Raw genomic sequence first — 17,357 nt, forward strand, 5'->3', positions numbered from 1 at the left:
AAGAAAAGTTTTTGACCAGAGCTGAGAATTACATGATGTCCCCAATGAAGAGCAAGGAAATCACGTACTTTATTGTTCTCCAAATGAACATTATGCTTGGGAAGAATAAAGAAAAATAATATCTTGTGATACTTTAAAAATAATTTTAGTTGTAAGCAAGATACAGATATGAGGATAGTTTGACAAACATTTAAAAAAATCCTTAGTGTGGCATAATTTTTGAAAATATGCTAGCAATAAAGTTTTATGTAAAACAGTTGTTGGTATCATTGATCCATCAATTCTAACTACTGGAATTATTTTTATAATGCTCTACAGTTTGAAAAGTAATTTCATACAGCTTTTGTATGAATGAAGACCTTTTGGTCTTCTTGTGATACTTTTTTCACTGGTAATTTTCAGCTTAAAAGGTCTGAATCTCAGGTAAATGAATAGTCAATGGTAAGATCAAACTCCTGAAGTGAGTAAACTCTGTATTTACTTTTAAGAAATATCAGAAGTTTGCATTAATCATTTTTTAATTTGTAACAAGTAATACACATAGAAATGCTAATAAATGAAAGATCAGGTATCTGTTCCAGTTTTACATATTCATAAAATGAAACAGAAATAAAGAAAAACAACTGAACAGAAAATACCAGTCAAGCCCATTGACTAAGTTCTATAGGGCAGGGATCATGCCCATTTTGTTTCCTGCTCTATCTCAGGTCTTAACACAGTGCTTGGCATATAGAAGGTATTCAAAAAGATTAGCTGAATAGTTGAATAAATGAGTGAATGAATGATACAGCTACCTTCTTTGGGGTATTTAATTTTTTATTGAGAACTCACTATGTACAAGTGTTTGAAATGTACTGGGAGTAATCAGGTTTATAATGAAGGAAAATAATCTCTCAGAAAATCCCAGTACAATTGAGATATATCAAAGATAGTTTCCTTCCTCTACAAGGAGCATATGGTAAGGTCCAATGAGGGAGAGAGAGTAATCACTGTATCCAAGGTTGGCTCAGGTGAGCAGGCTTCATGAGTGAGGTCTTAAACTGGGATTTTAAGGGTGGACAGACATTGAAGTTTGATGACAAAGTTGAATGAACTACAAAGGTGAGGATGGGTTCCTGTAGGGGATAAGTAGGCATGACTTTGAGAATTAGACATGGTTGTCTAAGGGATCTGGATTCTATACCATTGGCAGTGGTGTTCTAGAACGGGAATGATGTTTTAAGACAGCTGTACTGGTTAGGGCTGGTAAAATCAAATGGGGAGGAAGTAGACTCTCTAGTACATTGAAAGAGTAAATGAAGCTTCCAGAAGGAAGAGAAGTCCAAGAGAGTAGGAGTATAAGATCTTGGATGAGTCATTTCACATCACCAAGATATAAGGTACATCCAATGGGGTTTATCATTATTTTATTTATTTATTTTTAAATATTTATTTTATTTCTCTCCCCTTCCCCCCTCAATGTTGTCTGCTCTCTATGTCCATTCGCATGTGTTCTTCTGTGTCCGCTTGTATTCTTGTCAGTGGCACCGGGAATCTGTGTCTCTTTTTTTTTTATTGTGTCATCTTGCTGTGTCAGCTCTCCATGAGTGTGGTGCCATTCCTGGGCAGGCTGTGCTTTTTTCATGCAGGGTGGCTCTCCTTACGGGGCGCACTCCTTGTGTGGGGGGCTCCCCTATGCAGGCACACTTCTGCGTGGCATGGCACTCCTTGGGCACATCAGCACTGTGCGTGGGCCAGCTCACCACATGGGTCAGGAGGCCCTGGGTTTGAACCCTGGACCTCCCATGTGGTAGGCGGATGCTCTTATCAGTTGAGCCATGTCCGCTTCCCTATCATTATTTTAGATAATACTGTAGAAATGTGGAATGCATCAACTGCCTGGGAGTATTCTTCACACTATGGTGAATACATATTATTTATGGATGCTAAACTGAACTCATTATTATTTGATTCTTAAGCCACACATAATGGCCAAAGACTAGGATTCAGTTTATCTCATCATAAAAAGAAATAATCAAGTGATAACAAATCCAAGGATCTTCTACTTCTATGACTCCTGTAAAGACAACAAATGTTAATAAAGATTACTTTCATATAATAATAAATACACTAGCTCTAAATAAAGGTCTTCAAATTTATCTTGGCATCCTGGAATCCTGATCAATTGTGGCCTATGCTAACCTGGAAGTAATATAAGAATTCTGACATCAATGCAAATGACACATTAATTCACTGAGCAAGAAAATGGCATTCAAAAAATATCTACAGATTTAAAAAATTTTTATTATCTTTATTTTTTTTTAAAGATACTTAGATTATATAAATGTCACATAAAAAATATAAGGGATTCCCATATGCCCTGCTCCCCATACTTCCCACATTTTTCCATATTAACAACATTCTTCATTAGTGAGGTACATTCATTGTGATTGATGAACACATTTTTGAGCATTGCCATTAATTATGGATTAAAGTTTACATTGTATCTACACATTTTAAAAAGTATTTATTTGGGTCATAATAAGAATGAATCATGTAACATGAAATTGTAGTCATCTATGGCCAAACATCAATTTAATTATTTCAATTTCAGTTCAATTTATCTTAGCATTGTTTAATATTTTAAGACTCTGTTTTATAATTATGTTTTGTTACCCTTCGAAAGATTTATATCTTGGGGGCATATTTTAATTTAGTTGAGACAGACATTTTATCAATAAAACCAAATCATTAGAAAACTGAGTAACATTTTTAAACATCTCACAAAATAAAAATGAATTGTGTAGTAGAAAAGCAAAAGTATTAATATATTTTAAAGGATCTTATTGTAAGTTATTTTGCTGTTGTCAAACACTTTTAGTTAACTGAATAGACAATTTTAATAGTATAACTATTGGCTCCAAATATACCTTTTTATCACTTCTATAGCTGCAAAAATGCCCGCATATGAAATACAAGTAGTATTTACTATAGCAAGTATGATGAAAGCAACCTGAAAAAAATTGTGTGCTAACCAATTCTCATACTAGTAGGATCTATCTTTGGCAAGTTTCCAAGAAGGCTATGGGCTGGTATAGTTTTCTACATATTTTTATTATTTTTATAGGGAAGGAGATGTTCTTTACCAATTTGTAGTGAAAGAACAATAATCAATACCAAAGTTAAATCCAAAAAAATAGGGCAAAAGTTATTAATAGTCAGTGTTAGCCTTTGTGCTGTAAACATCCCAATCCTATCTGTCAAGATTCAAAGTTAGCTGTGAATAGTTAGCCAAGTAAAGTATACTCTGGGTGTAGAGGTCATGAAGTACTGCTCTTCTTTATAGTCTAGTACAGTGACACATTACCAGAGAAAGGCTGCACATAGCCTCCACTCAGCAGGAGGTGGCTCAGCCTTCCTTATTTCTTAGCAAGATGGCGCTAGCATTTTCTGAGTAGCTGGATTTGGAGATGCCCAGAACTCATGCACAGCTATGGTTGGTTTGCTAAGGAGAGTGAAATATAATTTCTGCCTCAGCCACTCTGAACAGAACCCAAGGTTTTTAACATTTGGAATGAAGATAAGATGCTCCCCTAAAGATATGAGCCAGCAGTATATTAGTTTGCCTATAAAACAGAGGACAGTCTGTGAAACTGGAGAATTCCTGAGCTATTTGCCAGGAATGGGCTGACCGACTTCCCTTTCTCTCTAAGTAATTGCTTAGAGGCCCTGTACTTAGGAGTCCTATGCAGGATAGGGAGCTGGTTTAAGGTTCTCATTCTGAGGATCCCTAAAATGATTACAACTTAGGTTAGAGTTTCATGTTAATTCGATCCTAGGATTGGTCACAATGGGCTCAATGTCTCAGAACTGGCCTGTTTTCCTAGATACTCTTCAAACTCAGAATTTTTGTTTGAATGCATTAGGATCGAAATAGAGACCTTGGATCTCTGCTTGCTTTCTGTCTGTGTCTCTTCCTCTGAATAGGAATCCATAGTCTGCTTGGTTAGGGGTTGCCTGAACTTTCTACCAGAACAGGGATTCTTAACCTTTTTGTTCCATGGACCCCTTTGCTAGTCAGATGAAATGATACTACTGTTATTTATTTATTGTATATATTCATAAGTGAAGGAAATGCTAGATTTCAGTTCAAGGTCATAAAAAATAAAGATAGCAAGTTGATTTTTTTCAATTCAAGCTCACAGACCCTCTGAAATCTTTCAATGGACTCACAAGGGGTCCACGGACCCCTAGTTAAGAACCCCTGTACTTAACTCAATGAATTCAGCCCTGACATGAATCGTAGAAATAAGGGCTAGAAAAGAAAAAGGTACTGGAACTAAAAACAATCAAAATGATAAAGAATGAAAACTCAGTTACTGTGCATCTTCAAGGAACTGGGGTTTCTCTACATAACATAGTTTCTCTTCTTATCGGCTATATGGTCTTGCACATGTCATTTAATCTCTCTGGCCTCAGTTTCTCAGACTTTAGAATGGGCCAATATATATTCCCTAGAGATATTGTTAGAAACACAAATAGTATTATATGTGGAAGTATTTCTTTTTAATTGCTAAGTGCTATAAAATAATTGCTATTTTGTTTCTGAATATGTACTTTTTTCAAAAATAAGCTATTATATTCCATACTCTTGAAAGTCAGAGGTAAACAAATAGGAGAAGATTGAAATTTATTTATTTTTACTGCATTTCTCATCAGTCATTAAAATTCTTCAGATCAACTTAAAATCTTCAGTAAAATGTAAAAGACTATATCCCATAATACAATATGGTAAAAATAACTGCAAACAATTGTTTTCAGGACAGACAGAATCATCAATTAGAACTTAAAAACCCTCCAAAGTTTGGCAGATTACCAAAATACTCTCCTAAGAAAGGAAAACAATAATGTGAGATGTCAGATGCCACTTTCCATACAGATGGACCTGCATTGTACAACATAATTCTACTATGTTAAAAATCCAAACCAAATGCTCATTGAAAGTATGAGAATTTCAGGAAATTGCTCTCGATGATTTTAATACCCACACATTTTTGTTCAACATCTATTTAAACAAGTCATTTATATGCAATAACAATTACAATGCAAACGACTTCAAAAAAACAATTAAATGTCTAACTTTGTGAGACACAGAAGCTATTGATGTGACAAAAACAAGAATATTTCGCAATTTAGGACTATTTTATTTTCAGCACAGTAAAAATCTCTCAGGTTTTCTGGAGCAAATGGTTACAAATTATATGTGGCTTCCCGAGTCATAAGCCTTTGATTGAGTTACGATGAGTACATATCAAGAAATTAAGCATTTAGTTTGGATAAAATGACCATAGATTCTATAGATGGCCCTAAAATTTTCTACTTCTAGCCCTCCTAAGGTATATTGATTATGATACTAATTGCAATTATTTTTACTTTATTTCATTATTTTAGCATTGACCAATGACATATACTATATACTTGTAAATACTAGTCAATCTCCAATTTAAAAAATCCTATAAATGTAGTCCTTATTTGTTTCTATTTGTCAATCAAACGTATTTTCCTACTTTGCTGATAAATGGATTTCCTTAACTTGACAAGCAGAACACAGTGTAACCAAGTGACAAGAATTTGCCATTCAGAAGAGCATCAACAGGAAACATCAGTGCAAATTCCTCAATATAACAAGTCCTTGGCCACAATTCAAGATAGCATACTTCTAAGGTTGCTATACTCTGCTGAAAATGTTAATGACTTCATCTCTGTACTTGTAAAAGTATTTGCAATTGCCTCCACCATCATTTAATTAGGTTTTTATCAAAGAAGAACGCTGATGCTCTTCTTAATATTATCTCTCTGGGGTCTAATGGCCCTGATGATTCTTTTAGACATCTGTAGCTCTACAATTTAGTTTTTGACGATATCCTTTTTGTTGGAATGAGTATACTGGGCATTTGAGCAATGCCAGCTTGCAGAGTGCTGGTGGCAGATGGGATGAAATCTGCCCGGTATGTCTTCTCCTTCACATGAGCAGAGAGCCATCCATTTCCTCCATTAAGGAGTTGTCATTCAGCCCACCCAGCTGGAAGACCATTTTTGATAGCCAAGCTGGCTGGTGGCAGACAATTCAGATACAAAGTGCACTTTAAAAGGAAGCTAAAACATCATTTGTAGGAAAATTGAAAATGCATGGCTTCTACCACAGCCAATTTTTTAATGACTGTAATATTTTAAGTGATTATTTTTGCCACTTCAGATTGCTCCTTAGAGAGGGAGGTTTTTTAATTAAAATCTAGGCAATGCAAACAGATGAGATATGAGGAGTGGAGGAAAGAGAAATAAGATGAATAAAATTAATTAAAATGGCATTGTTGGCAGGGCCATAAATTAGCCACTATCTGGCTAAAAATAAAATACATTGGTGTAGGAATTTCTGGATTAAAGTGAGATGTGTGATTGAGTGATGGGAAAATAATTGATTTAAAGCTTACATATAATTTTGTGTCTTAAGCCTTTTACTATGTTACAGCAGTTACAGAGAAATACTTTCCCTACATCCCTGGTTCAATGGACTTTAAAGATAGAAACCTTTATGCTATAAAAAAATCAAAATGGGAAGAGAATGATTTCTCTCATGAGGAAAAATGACTTTATCATTTTCCACACATTCAATTTCTAAGTAATTTAATGCCGGTTAAAAAACCAAAAACTTGGCTATGACAGCAGTCCAGGTGCAGGAGGGCTGAAGTGTATTTTCTCCAGTCAACACAATAGATTCAACCATGGTGAGTGAATTTTAGGGAGCCTAAAGAATAGTTTTGCTCTTATTTTCTGGATTCATTAAGCATTCACATTTGAACCACTTTGTACTAAAATTCATAAAGATTCAATTTATGGTATATTTTGTGACAAGTGTATAATTACTTGGCAATAGGTATGACAACTCCAAAATGGCAACAGTGACAGATTTGAATTAGAATAATGAGAAGAAGAATAGCAATGTAAAATTCCATAGTGCAGTTGTTAATCTTGTCTAAGGGGATCAACTTGACCTCCACAGTGTCTGAGGTTTTTCAGACTTTCCTCCTCAAATTAAGGCCAGAGATGCCATGCTAAATGTGGGAGGCTGTGAGATCCTCTGAAATGAAGTGACCGGATTTTGTAACAAAATACACTTAGGTTCAAGGAGCAAAGCTCTTTGATCTTGGAGAAGCCATTTGGCTTCTCTAAGCTCTGTTCAATTTAATTTAATTTATTTATTTATCTGTGAAATGAGGGTAATTGTGAGGATTAGATGAGATACTATACCTCACCTAGAGATAGGTGAATCTTAGGAAATCAATAAATGCTAACTGCCTCCCTTTCATTTAATAAACCTTACTATAATGATTATTATTAAGGAAGTCATTGTGCTAGGACTGTGTTATGTACAAAGGTGATGGAAAGTGTTACTATGCTTTTAATGTTCATATAAAATAAAATAAATTTCACTTACTGAAATATTGCATTTAAAATAATTCAATTAGTGATTAAATGTGTCAGCTTCAGACTGAAAAAAAGAGATGCATTAAGCAGGGAGACTCTGGGGATTTGTATGTATGGTTTTCTGTAGATTTTATCACAATTATTTGTTTTTATATTATAGGTCACTTTTGTCATGGCAGTCTGGCTCACTTCCATATTTCACTAATGTTACTCCATATTAATTACTGTATAAATAGGTCACATTGGAGGAAAATTGTGAAAGGCACATTACTTATATTTAACCCTTCATCCCTGAAGTACTCTATTAGCTTAACAAATTATATTCTGGCTCATTCTACAATATCATGTACTCACCTCTTGGGTGAAACATGATGATAAGAGCAACACCATCCAAAGTGAAGAACATCCCAAGCAAAGAGAAATTAGGTAGACAGCATGCAATTAACCAAGCTGGAATCTGGCCAGAAAACCACAGTTAACATTTTGACTCTTAATGGGAAGAGACATGGGAACATAGACAAACCACAAGTCTTACTGAGTTCAGGTTTAACCTCATTAGAAAGTCAAAATCCAAATCCCTCAAGTTATACACTGGATAGTTTTCAGTAAAGTAAGCTACAAAGCACATTTCTGTAAAGCAAATCTGATTTCCTCCAGTTTGTCCTTTACATTCTAAAATATAAAACCATTCAATGGATTGGTGAAAACTTTTTCTGGGGTGCCCAATGGAATATTGCATGGAAGACAAATTGGGCATGGTAGCAGGCAGGCACTGCTCTGCCAAGGAGTTATATTCCCCATAAGTGAGTTTAAAATGAATTCTTCTTCAAGTGTGATCATTCATTCTACCACTTGTCTCAGATTTTTCCATTAGCCTCAACTTGTGCTAATACTTAAATATTTTTCAGGCAAATTAATTTCTATTTTTTCATATTTTTTCATGACCTGTATTCTCTATTAACAGTTCAGCAATTTGTGATGATAGTATTGGGCTGGTGACAGAAGAATTGCAGAAATGAAAGCTCCAATTCTTATTCAGGACGGGAAACTTTTGTCTAGTGTCCACTGAGACAATGAATTTGGCAAATGTATAATGTATGAGAGCAATAAGAAAATTAATAGACTGTCCTGTTCTGACTTAATGCTTCCCCTAGTGGGTTATTGATTTACCTAATGGCTGTTGTCTTCATTAGAACCTTTTTGGTGTTTGTTTAACTTGGGAAATTGTCATTATCAAGGTATATTCAGCAATAGTTAACGTGATAAAGGGGAAGCGGTCAGTCTACCTGGAACGAGTACATACAGGAAATTAGGGCATGGCACTTCTAAATTCTATATATGTAGTTATCTCTAATCCTTGGCATAATTTAACAAAACTTAATAAATTACTTTTTTAATGGAAGTTCTCAAATATATGTGATATCAAATCATAGCCTATTCCAAAGGACAAGTCTTCATAATAGAATTTGTGATAGAGCTGATTTATCTCTCAACACAAGCTGACATAAATGTATAGAAGGAGTAATCTGGAATTCTTTGCAATCCACACAATAGGGTAATAAATAGGAAAAGATTAGCAGCTGCAGGCACAGCAATAAGGGTGGGAAGATTTCTTAAAAATAAAAAATAGAGGGACCAGCACCTATCTCACAGTAATCTGCATTTAATCTGTGGGTCAATTCCAGAGTTGACAGAAGCCAGTGATTTATTCCTTTGCAAGCTGAGAGTAACCAGGCTAGCTGAGCAGATATAAACATTCATTAACGGTGAGGGAGCAAACCATGTTTGTGCTCTCTCTCTCTCTCTCTCACACACACACACATACACACATTCACACACAGATATAAAGGAGTCATGAGTGACTAATATTTTCAAAATACCAAATGTGGCTGCCAACAAAGAGGGGAGCAAAGAGACAAACAAAATGAAGCAGCTGCCTGGCAAATGTTCACCTCCACAGCATATTGACCCATTCACAGAAATTTTGCTTCATGGGGTACTATTAAATGATGAGGAAAACATAAAAAAGAAAGAAAGAAAACCCTGCTCCTGGCATGTGTTAGATCGTTTGCCCTGGTTCTCCTCTGATGCTCATTGACCTCTGTGGCTCTTTGCTGGCAAGCAGGCAGCTGCAGCAGCTCCAGGCTGACCCTCCAGAAACGTACATTTAATGCATTTTCTTTGAACTTGAAATTAAGGATTTTTCTCAGACTCTTAGATGTATGGTTGAAGAGTTGGAAGGGAGACCTCTGATGAACTTGTCCTGATGTTTCAAGAATAACTCAGGAAAATCGGAGCACTGACAGCTAGGGTCTTCACAGAAACTCAAAGTTCATCTATTAAAAAAGTAAAACTTGGATGATAGGGCCTTACTCATAGTGCCTGGTTCCTAAAAAGCAATCATGAAATGATTGATGATGATTTATCATAATTACTATTACTACTATTATTTAAAGATTTACTTATTTACCCCCCTCACCCCCACGCCCTGCTGTCTGCTCTATATGTCCATTCACTGTATGTTCTTCTGTGTCTGCTTGTATTCTCATTCGATGGCTCTGGTAACCGATCCTGGGACCTTCCGGAGTGGGAGAGAGGTGATCATTCTCTTGCGCCACCACAGCTCTCTGTTTTGCTACATCTTCTTATTGTTGCTCTGTGTCTCTTGTTGTGTCATCTTGCTGCTCCAGCTCTCCATGTTGGCTGGCACTCCTGCGCGGGGTGGCATTCCCGTGCGGGGTGGCATTCCCACATGGGCCAGCACTCTGTGCAGGGCAGCATTCCTGTGCGGGGTGGCATTCCCACATGGGCCAGCACTCTGTGCAGGCCAGCTCGGTGCATGGACCAGCTTGCCTTCAACAGGAGGTACTGGGCATTGAACCCTGGACCTCCTATATAGTAAAGAGGAGCCCAACTGCTTGAGCCACATCCATTTCCCTACTATTATTATTTATTGTATACCAGTAGCATTCCTGGATATGAGACTTCTACCCTAAGTGAAATGTTGAATCTTGATACAATATGTCTTAATGGGAGGGGGGCCAAAATATCATTTCATATCCCTTAAACCTTTAAGGCAAAACGAAGGACATTTTCACAAAGATGGTGCACTAGGAATTATCCTGAAATTAGTCATTCCTCCACTTCTGGTAGGATGAGTGTGCCTCTCACTCTTCAATAGAGAAGAGTAAGGAGAAGGCATAAACCTCCACAGCCTCTGATAGAGAGAGGCACTGTCAGGGAGGAGAATGTAAGCCCCTGAGGTAGCAATAATTATTCTAGCAACAGCAGAAGATGAAGTGATATAATATATACCACATCTTTAGAACAGGAACAATTGATGCATATAATTCTTGATTATTCTAGAAATTGTATCCCAAAGTAAGAAAGATGTAACATTCTGAAAAATAAGTCCAAATCCTTGTAACCAATGATTTAATATATGTAGGTTTCAGGTCTGCAGATCTGCTAATTCAGGGAATTTGCTAATGAGGGTGGTGCTCAGGGGAGCTTTTTAACTTGCAGCACTGGATTTACAGGCACTTAGAGCCCCACCTACTTGGTAGTAAACAAAGGGTTGCTTAGGGATTTATGGGAAATAAAAATTATGATGGTAATTAGAATCACGGTAGGACATGTGGTGCCTCCTTTTCTTCCACATGGGTAAGTTTCCCTGGAAAACATTGGAAGAAGAATTAGGCGAGACCATGAGCTTTTAAGGAGAATGTGGGAGAAATACATTGGCTGTAAAATCCACCTCAGTTTACCAACTCCAAATCAAAAAGCACAACAAATATAAGTCTGGGTTCTACATTAAAAGTGACACTGCTATACATCTATTTCAAATTAATTACTAAAGAGCTAACAGATAGCAATGGCCTTCTATCCTCCCAGGGCAGATTTACACTGGTGGCCTATAATTGCAATTCTCCAGATCACATAAACTCCTTAAGCTATTTACCCTATTTGGTCTTATATCATTCTGCCCTTCCTGAGATAAGCAAGGGCAAGCTTGGATGAAATGGATTAAATATTTCCAAAGAAACAGAAAGAAATCTCTACAGAAGACAAGTAGAAATATGCACTGTGAATGCCAATGACTTCATTTTTATCTTTCCTATTTGGCGGGCCACCCTCAAATATTATTTTTAATATCATCAGCTGGACAGCTTACATACTCACTGCTCTGTATTGCCTTTTTTTTGTCAACAGTAGCACTTAAATCATTTGTTGTAAGTAATGAAAACTACTACTAATATTTCAATTACATGAATGATAATGAAACTTTAATGAAAACCAATTCTTATTTTGAGGTTTTACATATGGGTAATCCTTGTTTCCAAACTAATGATTTAAGTATTTGATTTTATATTACTTCAATGACACATAAGGGTGTCATAATGTGTGAATTCCAAATTATTTCTATCTTTCTCTTCCTCTCCCAATAATTAGAAGAGTAAGTTCATTCCTTTGTCTTTGCTTTCCCACAAACTAGATTTTTGGTATTTTCCCATTTTTTTTCAATTAACCTTTAGCAATGATCTAATATGTGACAAACACAGGGGATTAAAAAATGATTAAAATAGTCCCTGAACTTAACATTCTAACTGGGGGGGGGGGGGGGGGATATAAATAATTACAAAGTAATGCTGTTAATGTTATCCTAGAGGTCCATGTCCAGTAGAACAGAAAATGGAATTGTTTTAGCTTTGGATTTATTTGAGGCCCTAAGAAAAGAGGTGGAAACTACTCCATGTTCCAAAGTAGGTAATGGACCAACGATAAAGACCTAGCAGAAGAACTGGGAAAAATGATTTAGTTACTCCCTCACACTGGGGGTACAGAACGTGAGGCTGAAGTGGGCAGGAAGTTGGAGAGTAGAGGGATATTTCTTTAGAAAGAATTGTTGGTGTCCTGTGATGGCCCCATGCTTGTGTGTGGAGAGAGGGCTCCTTCTGCTCACCTCGAGCCCAGCGTAAGGGACCTCAAGGACACTTCAGAGGGCACACTGTGTGTTCTGAGGCCTGGGGCTGTGGCTGGAGCTGCTTGGCAGGTGACTAGGTAACAAGAAGGCTGCATAAGAAAGTAACAATCCTTCTCGTGATGATGGATCACAGGTGAGCATTTATCCCAGACCAGGCAAGGACCATGAGCACAAGACATTATCTACTTTGGGTAAGATTCTGCCTAAAAGCTGCCTGGAGGAGCCCTCAGTAGAAAAAGGGTGTAGTCATTAGCCAGAGGTCCAGGGGCTAAAAGAGGAAGCACATCTGACCTGCAGTTGAGAGCCCTCTGTGCAGTTAAGGATTTTGGCAGGGACTGGGGAAAGTTTCAAAGAACCCACTGGTAGATTCGAGAGAGAGTTGATTTTGATCACTTTCTCAGCTTAAGAGTCCATAAGACCTGCTCAAAAAAATACCATGCTTCTTGCCTCTTCTTCTAGCTCTAGGCCTGGAGGCTGCTGAGGCTAAAATGTATGTGGGGACGGGTAGGAGGAGAACCTGCTGCCACTGTCCCTGTTCTTCCTGCAGCAGACCTAAACTGGAGGAGGGCAGAAGCTGTGGATGAAGCTTTCAGTTTGGATTATTACACCGACCTGGTCATATTTGTTAGTGAACTAAGACTGTTTGGGAGACTAAAGTTACCATCAAAGATCCTGAGCATGGAGGTACTGTGATGTAATTTGTGTTATGATGCTGTCCTTTCCAATTCCTCGGCTGCAACATCTTTGTTTCATACAGTCTGCTACCACTAGAATGTTGACTATTCTTTATAGTCCCATGTCCCCCACTCAATTCACCTCCACGGATTACTGCAAAAGCCTCTTGCTTCCAGGAGGGAAGCATTTTAATACACATATCTCCTTAAGTCCACTTTAGGTCAGCATCAATACCTGAATCAGCCAAGTAGGAATGTGAAACAAAAGTAGGTGTTGTACAGTGTGGAATAGAGGGGAAATGACTGGCGCTTGGGTTCAATTTGCTAAATTCTTTTTTTTTTTTTAATAGTACAAGTTGATTTATTTAGAACAGTTACCAAAAAGCACAACAGAATATAGATTATCCTTAGAATTATTAATGTTTTGTTAAAAATCAGGTAGGATTAGAGGGTAAGAAATGGTATCATGTGGGAGGAGCACTTGGTTAGTTCTAAGGCTTTATGTAATGCAGTTGATTACATATTATTTCAGCCATTACATCCTGGGGTAGTAGTTGGGAGATCACTAATTTATCTATAGGGAACTCCTACAAAAATTAGATCCATCCAGACCACTCCAGTGTCCCTACTCCTGTTATTATCCACCTGGATAATACCATTCCTATTGTTCTTTCTCCATCCCATTCCCTATCCATATATTCTCCCCTCCCCTGGGGTGCTATGCAAGCTGAGAGCAGTCTGCTCTTGGCAGCTGGGAACACAATGTTTCGGCTGTAGGGATCCTGTGTGACTAGGAAAGTTGCAGGGGTTACCATGAGTATAGCCAATCTCTTCCCTAACAAAATCTAGATTCTCTTGAAATGCAAACAAGTAGCAAGCAAGTGCGGGGTCAGCCCTGCCTTCAGCAATACCAGCAATGCACTACCCACTCACAGCTCACAACTCTGTGCAACTCCCTGTGCAGACTGTCACCAGCTGTCTCTCTCTGAAGAGCCTCAGTTCCCATGATAGGCATAAAGACAGAAATAAATGCTTGCGAGCTCAACAACAGGTAAAGGCATGTGGGCTGCTGCCACACACTGACTTGCTAAATTCTAACCCATAAAAATCAGTCAGCTGGAAGAAGGAACATGCAGAAAACATGGGCCAGAAAGTGATGGAGAAGAACATGGATAGGTAATTTAACATGTGGATGTTGGGAATAAACATGGACAAACAGGAAGTACATTTGTTTCTATACTCGCTACTTCTAAGAAAAAAGGCTATGTTTTGACTTAGAGCAAGAATTCTTAAGTCAGATTCCTGGATTTGAATCCTGGCCTTGACACTAGTAAGATGTATAGTTTGAACAAGTTACCCATCATCTCTCTGCTTCACTTTCCATGCCTGCAAAATGGGGCTAACATAGCACCTTCTTTACAGGTTTGTAGGGATCAGATTACATGAGATTACTTGTGTAAAGTACATAGAATTATGCCTGGAATAGTAGGTATCCAATTACAAAAAAAAAAAAAAATCAAAAAACAAAAAACAGCCATAATGACTTGGCCAAAGAGAATTCTATTTGTGCTTGGAAAACTTTCATTGAATAAAACTCTACTTTGTTATTAAGCACACTTTCCTCAGTAGTTGTTAGACTTATGATTGATTTAGTTAAGATGGGAACATCTTGGAAATATTTAATTAACCTAGAAAATATATCATGAAATTTTAACGAATACACACATAACCTTAAAAACAAGTCCAAATAAAGCAATGTTTAAAACGTGTTCTGTTGCCAATAGGAACAGTGAAATATGCTTTAAAATTGGTTGTATTCAGTTTTCAACTGGGAAGCCATCAAGTAAAGAAATAGCATTTGACAAAGAAATTGCATACTGTTTAAATAAACAATTTATAGAACTCCCAATCAATTAGCAAAGCAATTTTTTCATGTAGAGATGTTTGAGTCAGGAAGTAAAAAAGCAGTCATGCAAATGAATTAACATGAAAACTTATTAGATTTTATTATTGCATTTATTTGAAGTTTTTTTTTTTCTATTCTTTTTTTTTTTAGAAGGCACCAGGAATGAATCCAAGACCTCGTACATGGAAGCAGGTGCTCAACCACTTGAGCTAAATCGGTTCCCTTCAAGTTTAAAGACAAATATCAGAAAAGAGTTTTTACCTGACAGCCAAATAAAAGACAATGATATGAATCATTACTGAAATTATTATTTTTTTCTTCATAGACATAGGTTACTTGACAAGTCTCAAATGTGTGGCTGGTAAGCTTATGAGTAGAATAAGGGACCACAAAGCAGAAGTATATTCCACACAAAGTTATAGTTTAATTAAATATAGCTATGAAAGCAAGATTACACTCCATGCATTTTTTATCATGGGTGATGCTGAAGTACACTCATTAAGGAACTGTATAGCTAATTAGATTAGTATAATGGCTTGTAAAATGAAGCAGAAAAAGTACATTTATACAGTAAAGAGTACTGAGATCAAATGATGAATGATCATAATGGAAAAAAGCACATGAATCCCAGGCCCTGAGGTCTACATGTGTTTCCTAGGTTCACTCATCTCCTTGCCAATGGTGAACAATGACAACACAGGTCCCAATTTTAATCACGTGAAAGTGGGATGTGACATGAGATATCCTTAAAACGGTTCTTTGCAATATCTACAGGAAAGGAATCTACTGACTCTCTAAAGGGGCGGTTTTAGAGTTCTCTTCTGGATAAGTTTCCCTTAAGTTTACTGGGTGTTTTCTCACATTGAGCAAAGAGGCTACCTGTTTCTAATGCCAAACAATTGGTGTAATTCCAACCACCTAACGTAAAATGACTAGGGTTTGATTTGTTAATCAAGAAGTTATTGTGAGGGGGGTGGGGAGCACATGGGGACCTCATTTTTTTAATGTAACATTTAAAAGAAAATAAAGAAGGAAAAAAAGTTGTGTGAGGGGAATCCTGTGTTAAGGGATCACTAAACAATCTGGGATCATTTTTCTGGTACTTAAATTATTAAAAGAAGGTAAGACTCTCGGATCTTTATATTCTACTTGCTACTCCTTCTGTGAGCTCACCCCCATCTGGCACAGTAATTTTTGCACCAGCAAGTCACAATTTTGTTTTTGTTTTTAATTCTCCAAGCGGTATTTATACTTTATTCTCATATATTGGAAACTTGAGAGGGTCCAGTTGAGGGCCCAATGGCATTTCCATATTTTATAAGTGCAATTTTTATTCTTCATACTCTCTGGACAAACCCACAGTTTCAATCTTCATTCACAGGCTGTTAATAGTCACATTGGGACCTCCAGGCTGAGCTTCTGACCTCTCCACTAATATTTCTTCTTGTCTGCCCTTCAACTCTTGCCACTGGCCCGGGTCTCCACACTTATCCATTACCAGTCTCAATTCAAACTATACTAGAGCTATTTTGAACTTTTTATTCAAGCCCTTTACTTTTTTGAATTTTAGTTTTTAAAAAAGCTTTAGATCACATAAATGTTACACAAAAAATACAGGGGATTCCCATATGCCCCACCTCCTCCCCTTGCCATACTTTCTCACATTAATATCATCCTTCATCAGTGTGGTACATTTGTAACAACTGATGAACACATACTGAGCATTACTATTAACCATGGCCCATAGTTTACACTCTGTCTCCCACTATTTTATAGTCTATGACAAAATGTACAAAGGCCTGTATCTGTCTCTCCTTCAGGCGTTTATACATGTGATTTTGGATTCTAGAAACACTACTCCTCTTACCTGGCCAACTCCAAATTACCCTTCGGTTGTCGATTGGATTCCTGTTATCCTGGATAGCTCCCTTAATGCCCCATGTCTGAGTTCAGTACCGTATGTTGTACTTCCAAAGCAGTCTAAACTTTCTCAGCAAGTAATAACCATTAACATGGTTTGTATTTGCATATTCCCACATAACTGCTCCCACTAAAGTATAGTCACATGAAGGGAAGAAAAATATCTGCCCTTTTTTGGTTATATTCTCTGGGTTCAGCTCAGTACATAGCACAATGTGTCCTCAAAAATATTTGTTATATGAACAAATAAATGAATGCCTTTGAACTAATGAATCTCCATCTGTGAAAGGCAGGCTAAGGTAAATAATAGTAACCATTCCTTTAATAGAGGTTTTGATAAAATAGTTATCTTTTTATAGTTTGGCTTATTGAGCTTTAAGGTTAAGAAGGAACCTTAAAGGTGGAAGAA

General features: G+C 37.0%; 1 protein-coding gene and 1 long non-coding RNA gene across 2 annotated transcripts in view; one reads left to right on the plus strand and one right to left on the minus strand.

Moving 5' to 3' along the window:
* Window positions 1-17,357, minus strand: part of RELN (reelin) — a 516,519-nt gene that overhangs the window by 204,740 nt on the left and 294,422 nt on the right. The gene's annotated exons all lie outside the window — the stretch shown is intronic.
* On the plus strand, window positions 1,246-15,315 carry LOC131278511 (uncharacterized). The gene is made up of 3 exons (XR_009185844.2): window positions 1,246-1,379; window positions 12,996-13,132; window positions 15,179-15,315. It is a non-coding gene; the product is annotated as an uncharacterized lncRNA (long non-coding RNA).

The sequence above is a fragment of the Dasypus novemcinctus genome, chromosome 5 (assembly GCF_030445035.2).
Source record: "Dasypus novemcinctus isolate mDasNov1 chromosome 5, mDasNov1.1.hap2, whole genome shotgun sequence".
NCBI lineage: Eukaryota > Metazoa > Chordata > Mammalia > Cingulata > Dasypodidae > Dasypus > Dasypus novemcinctus.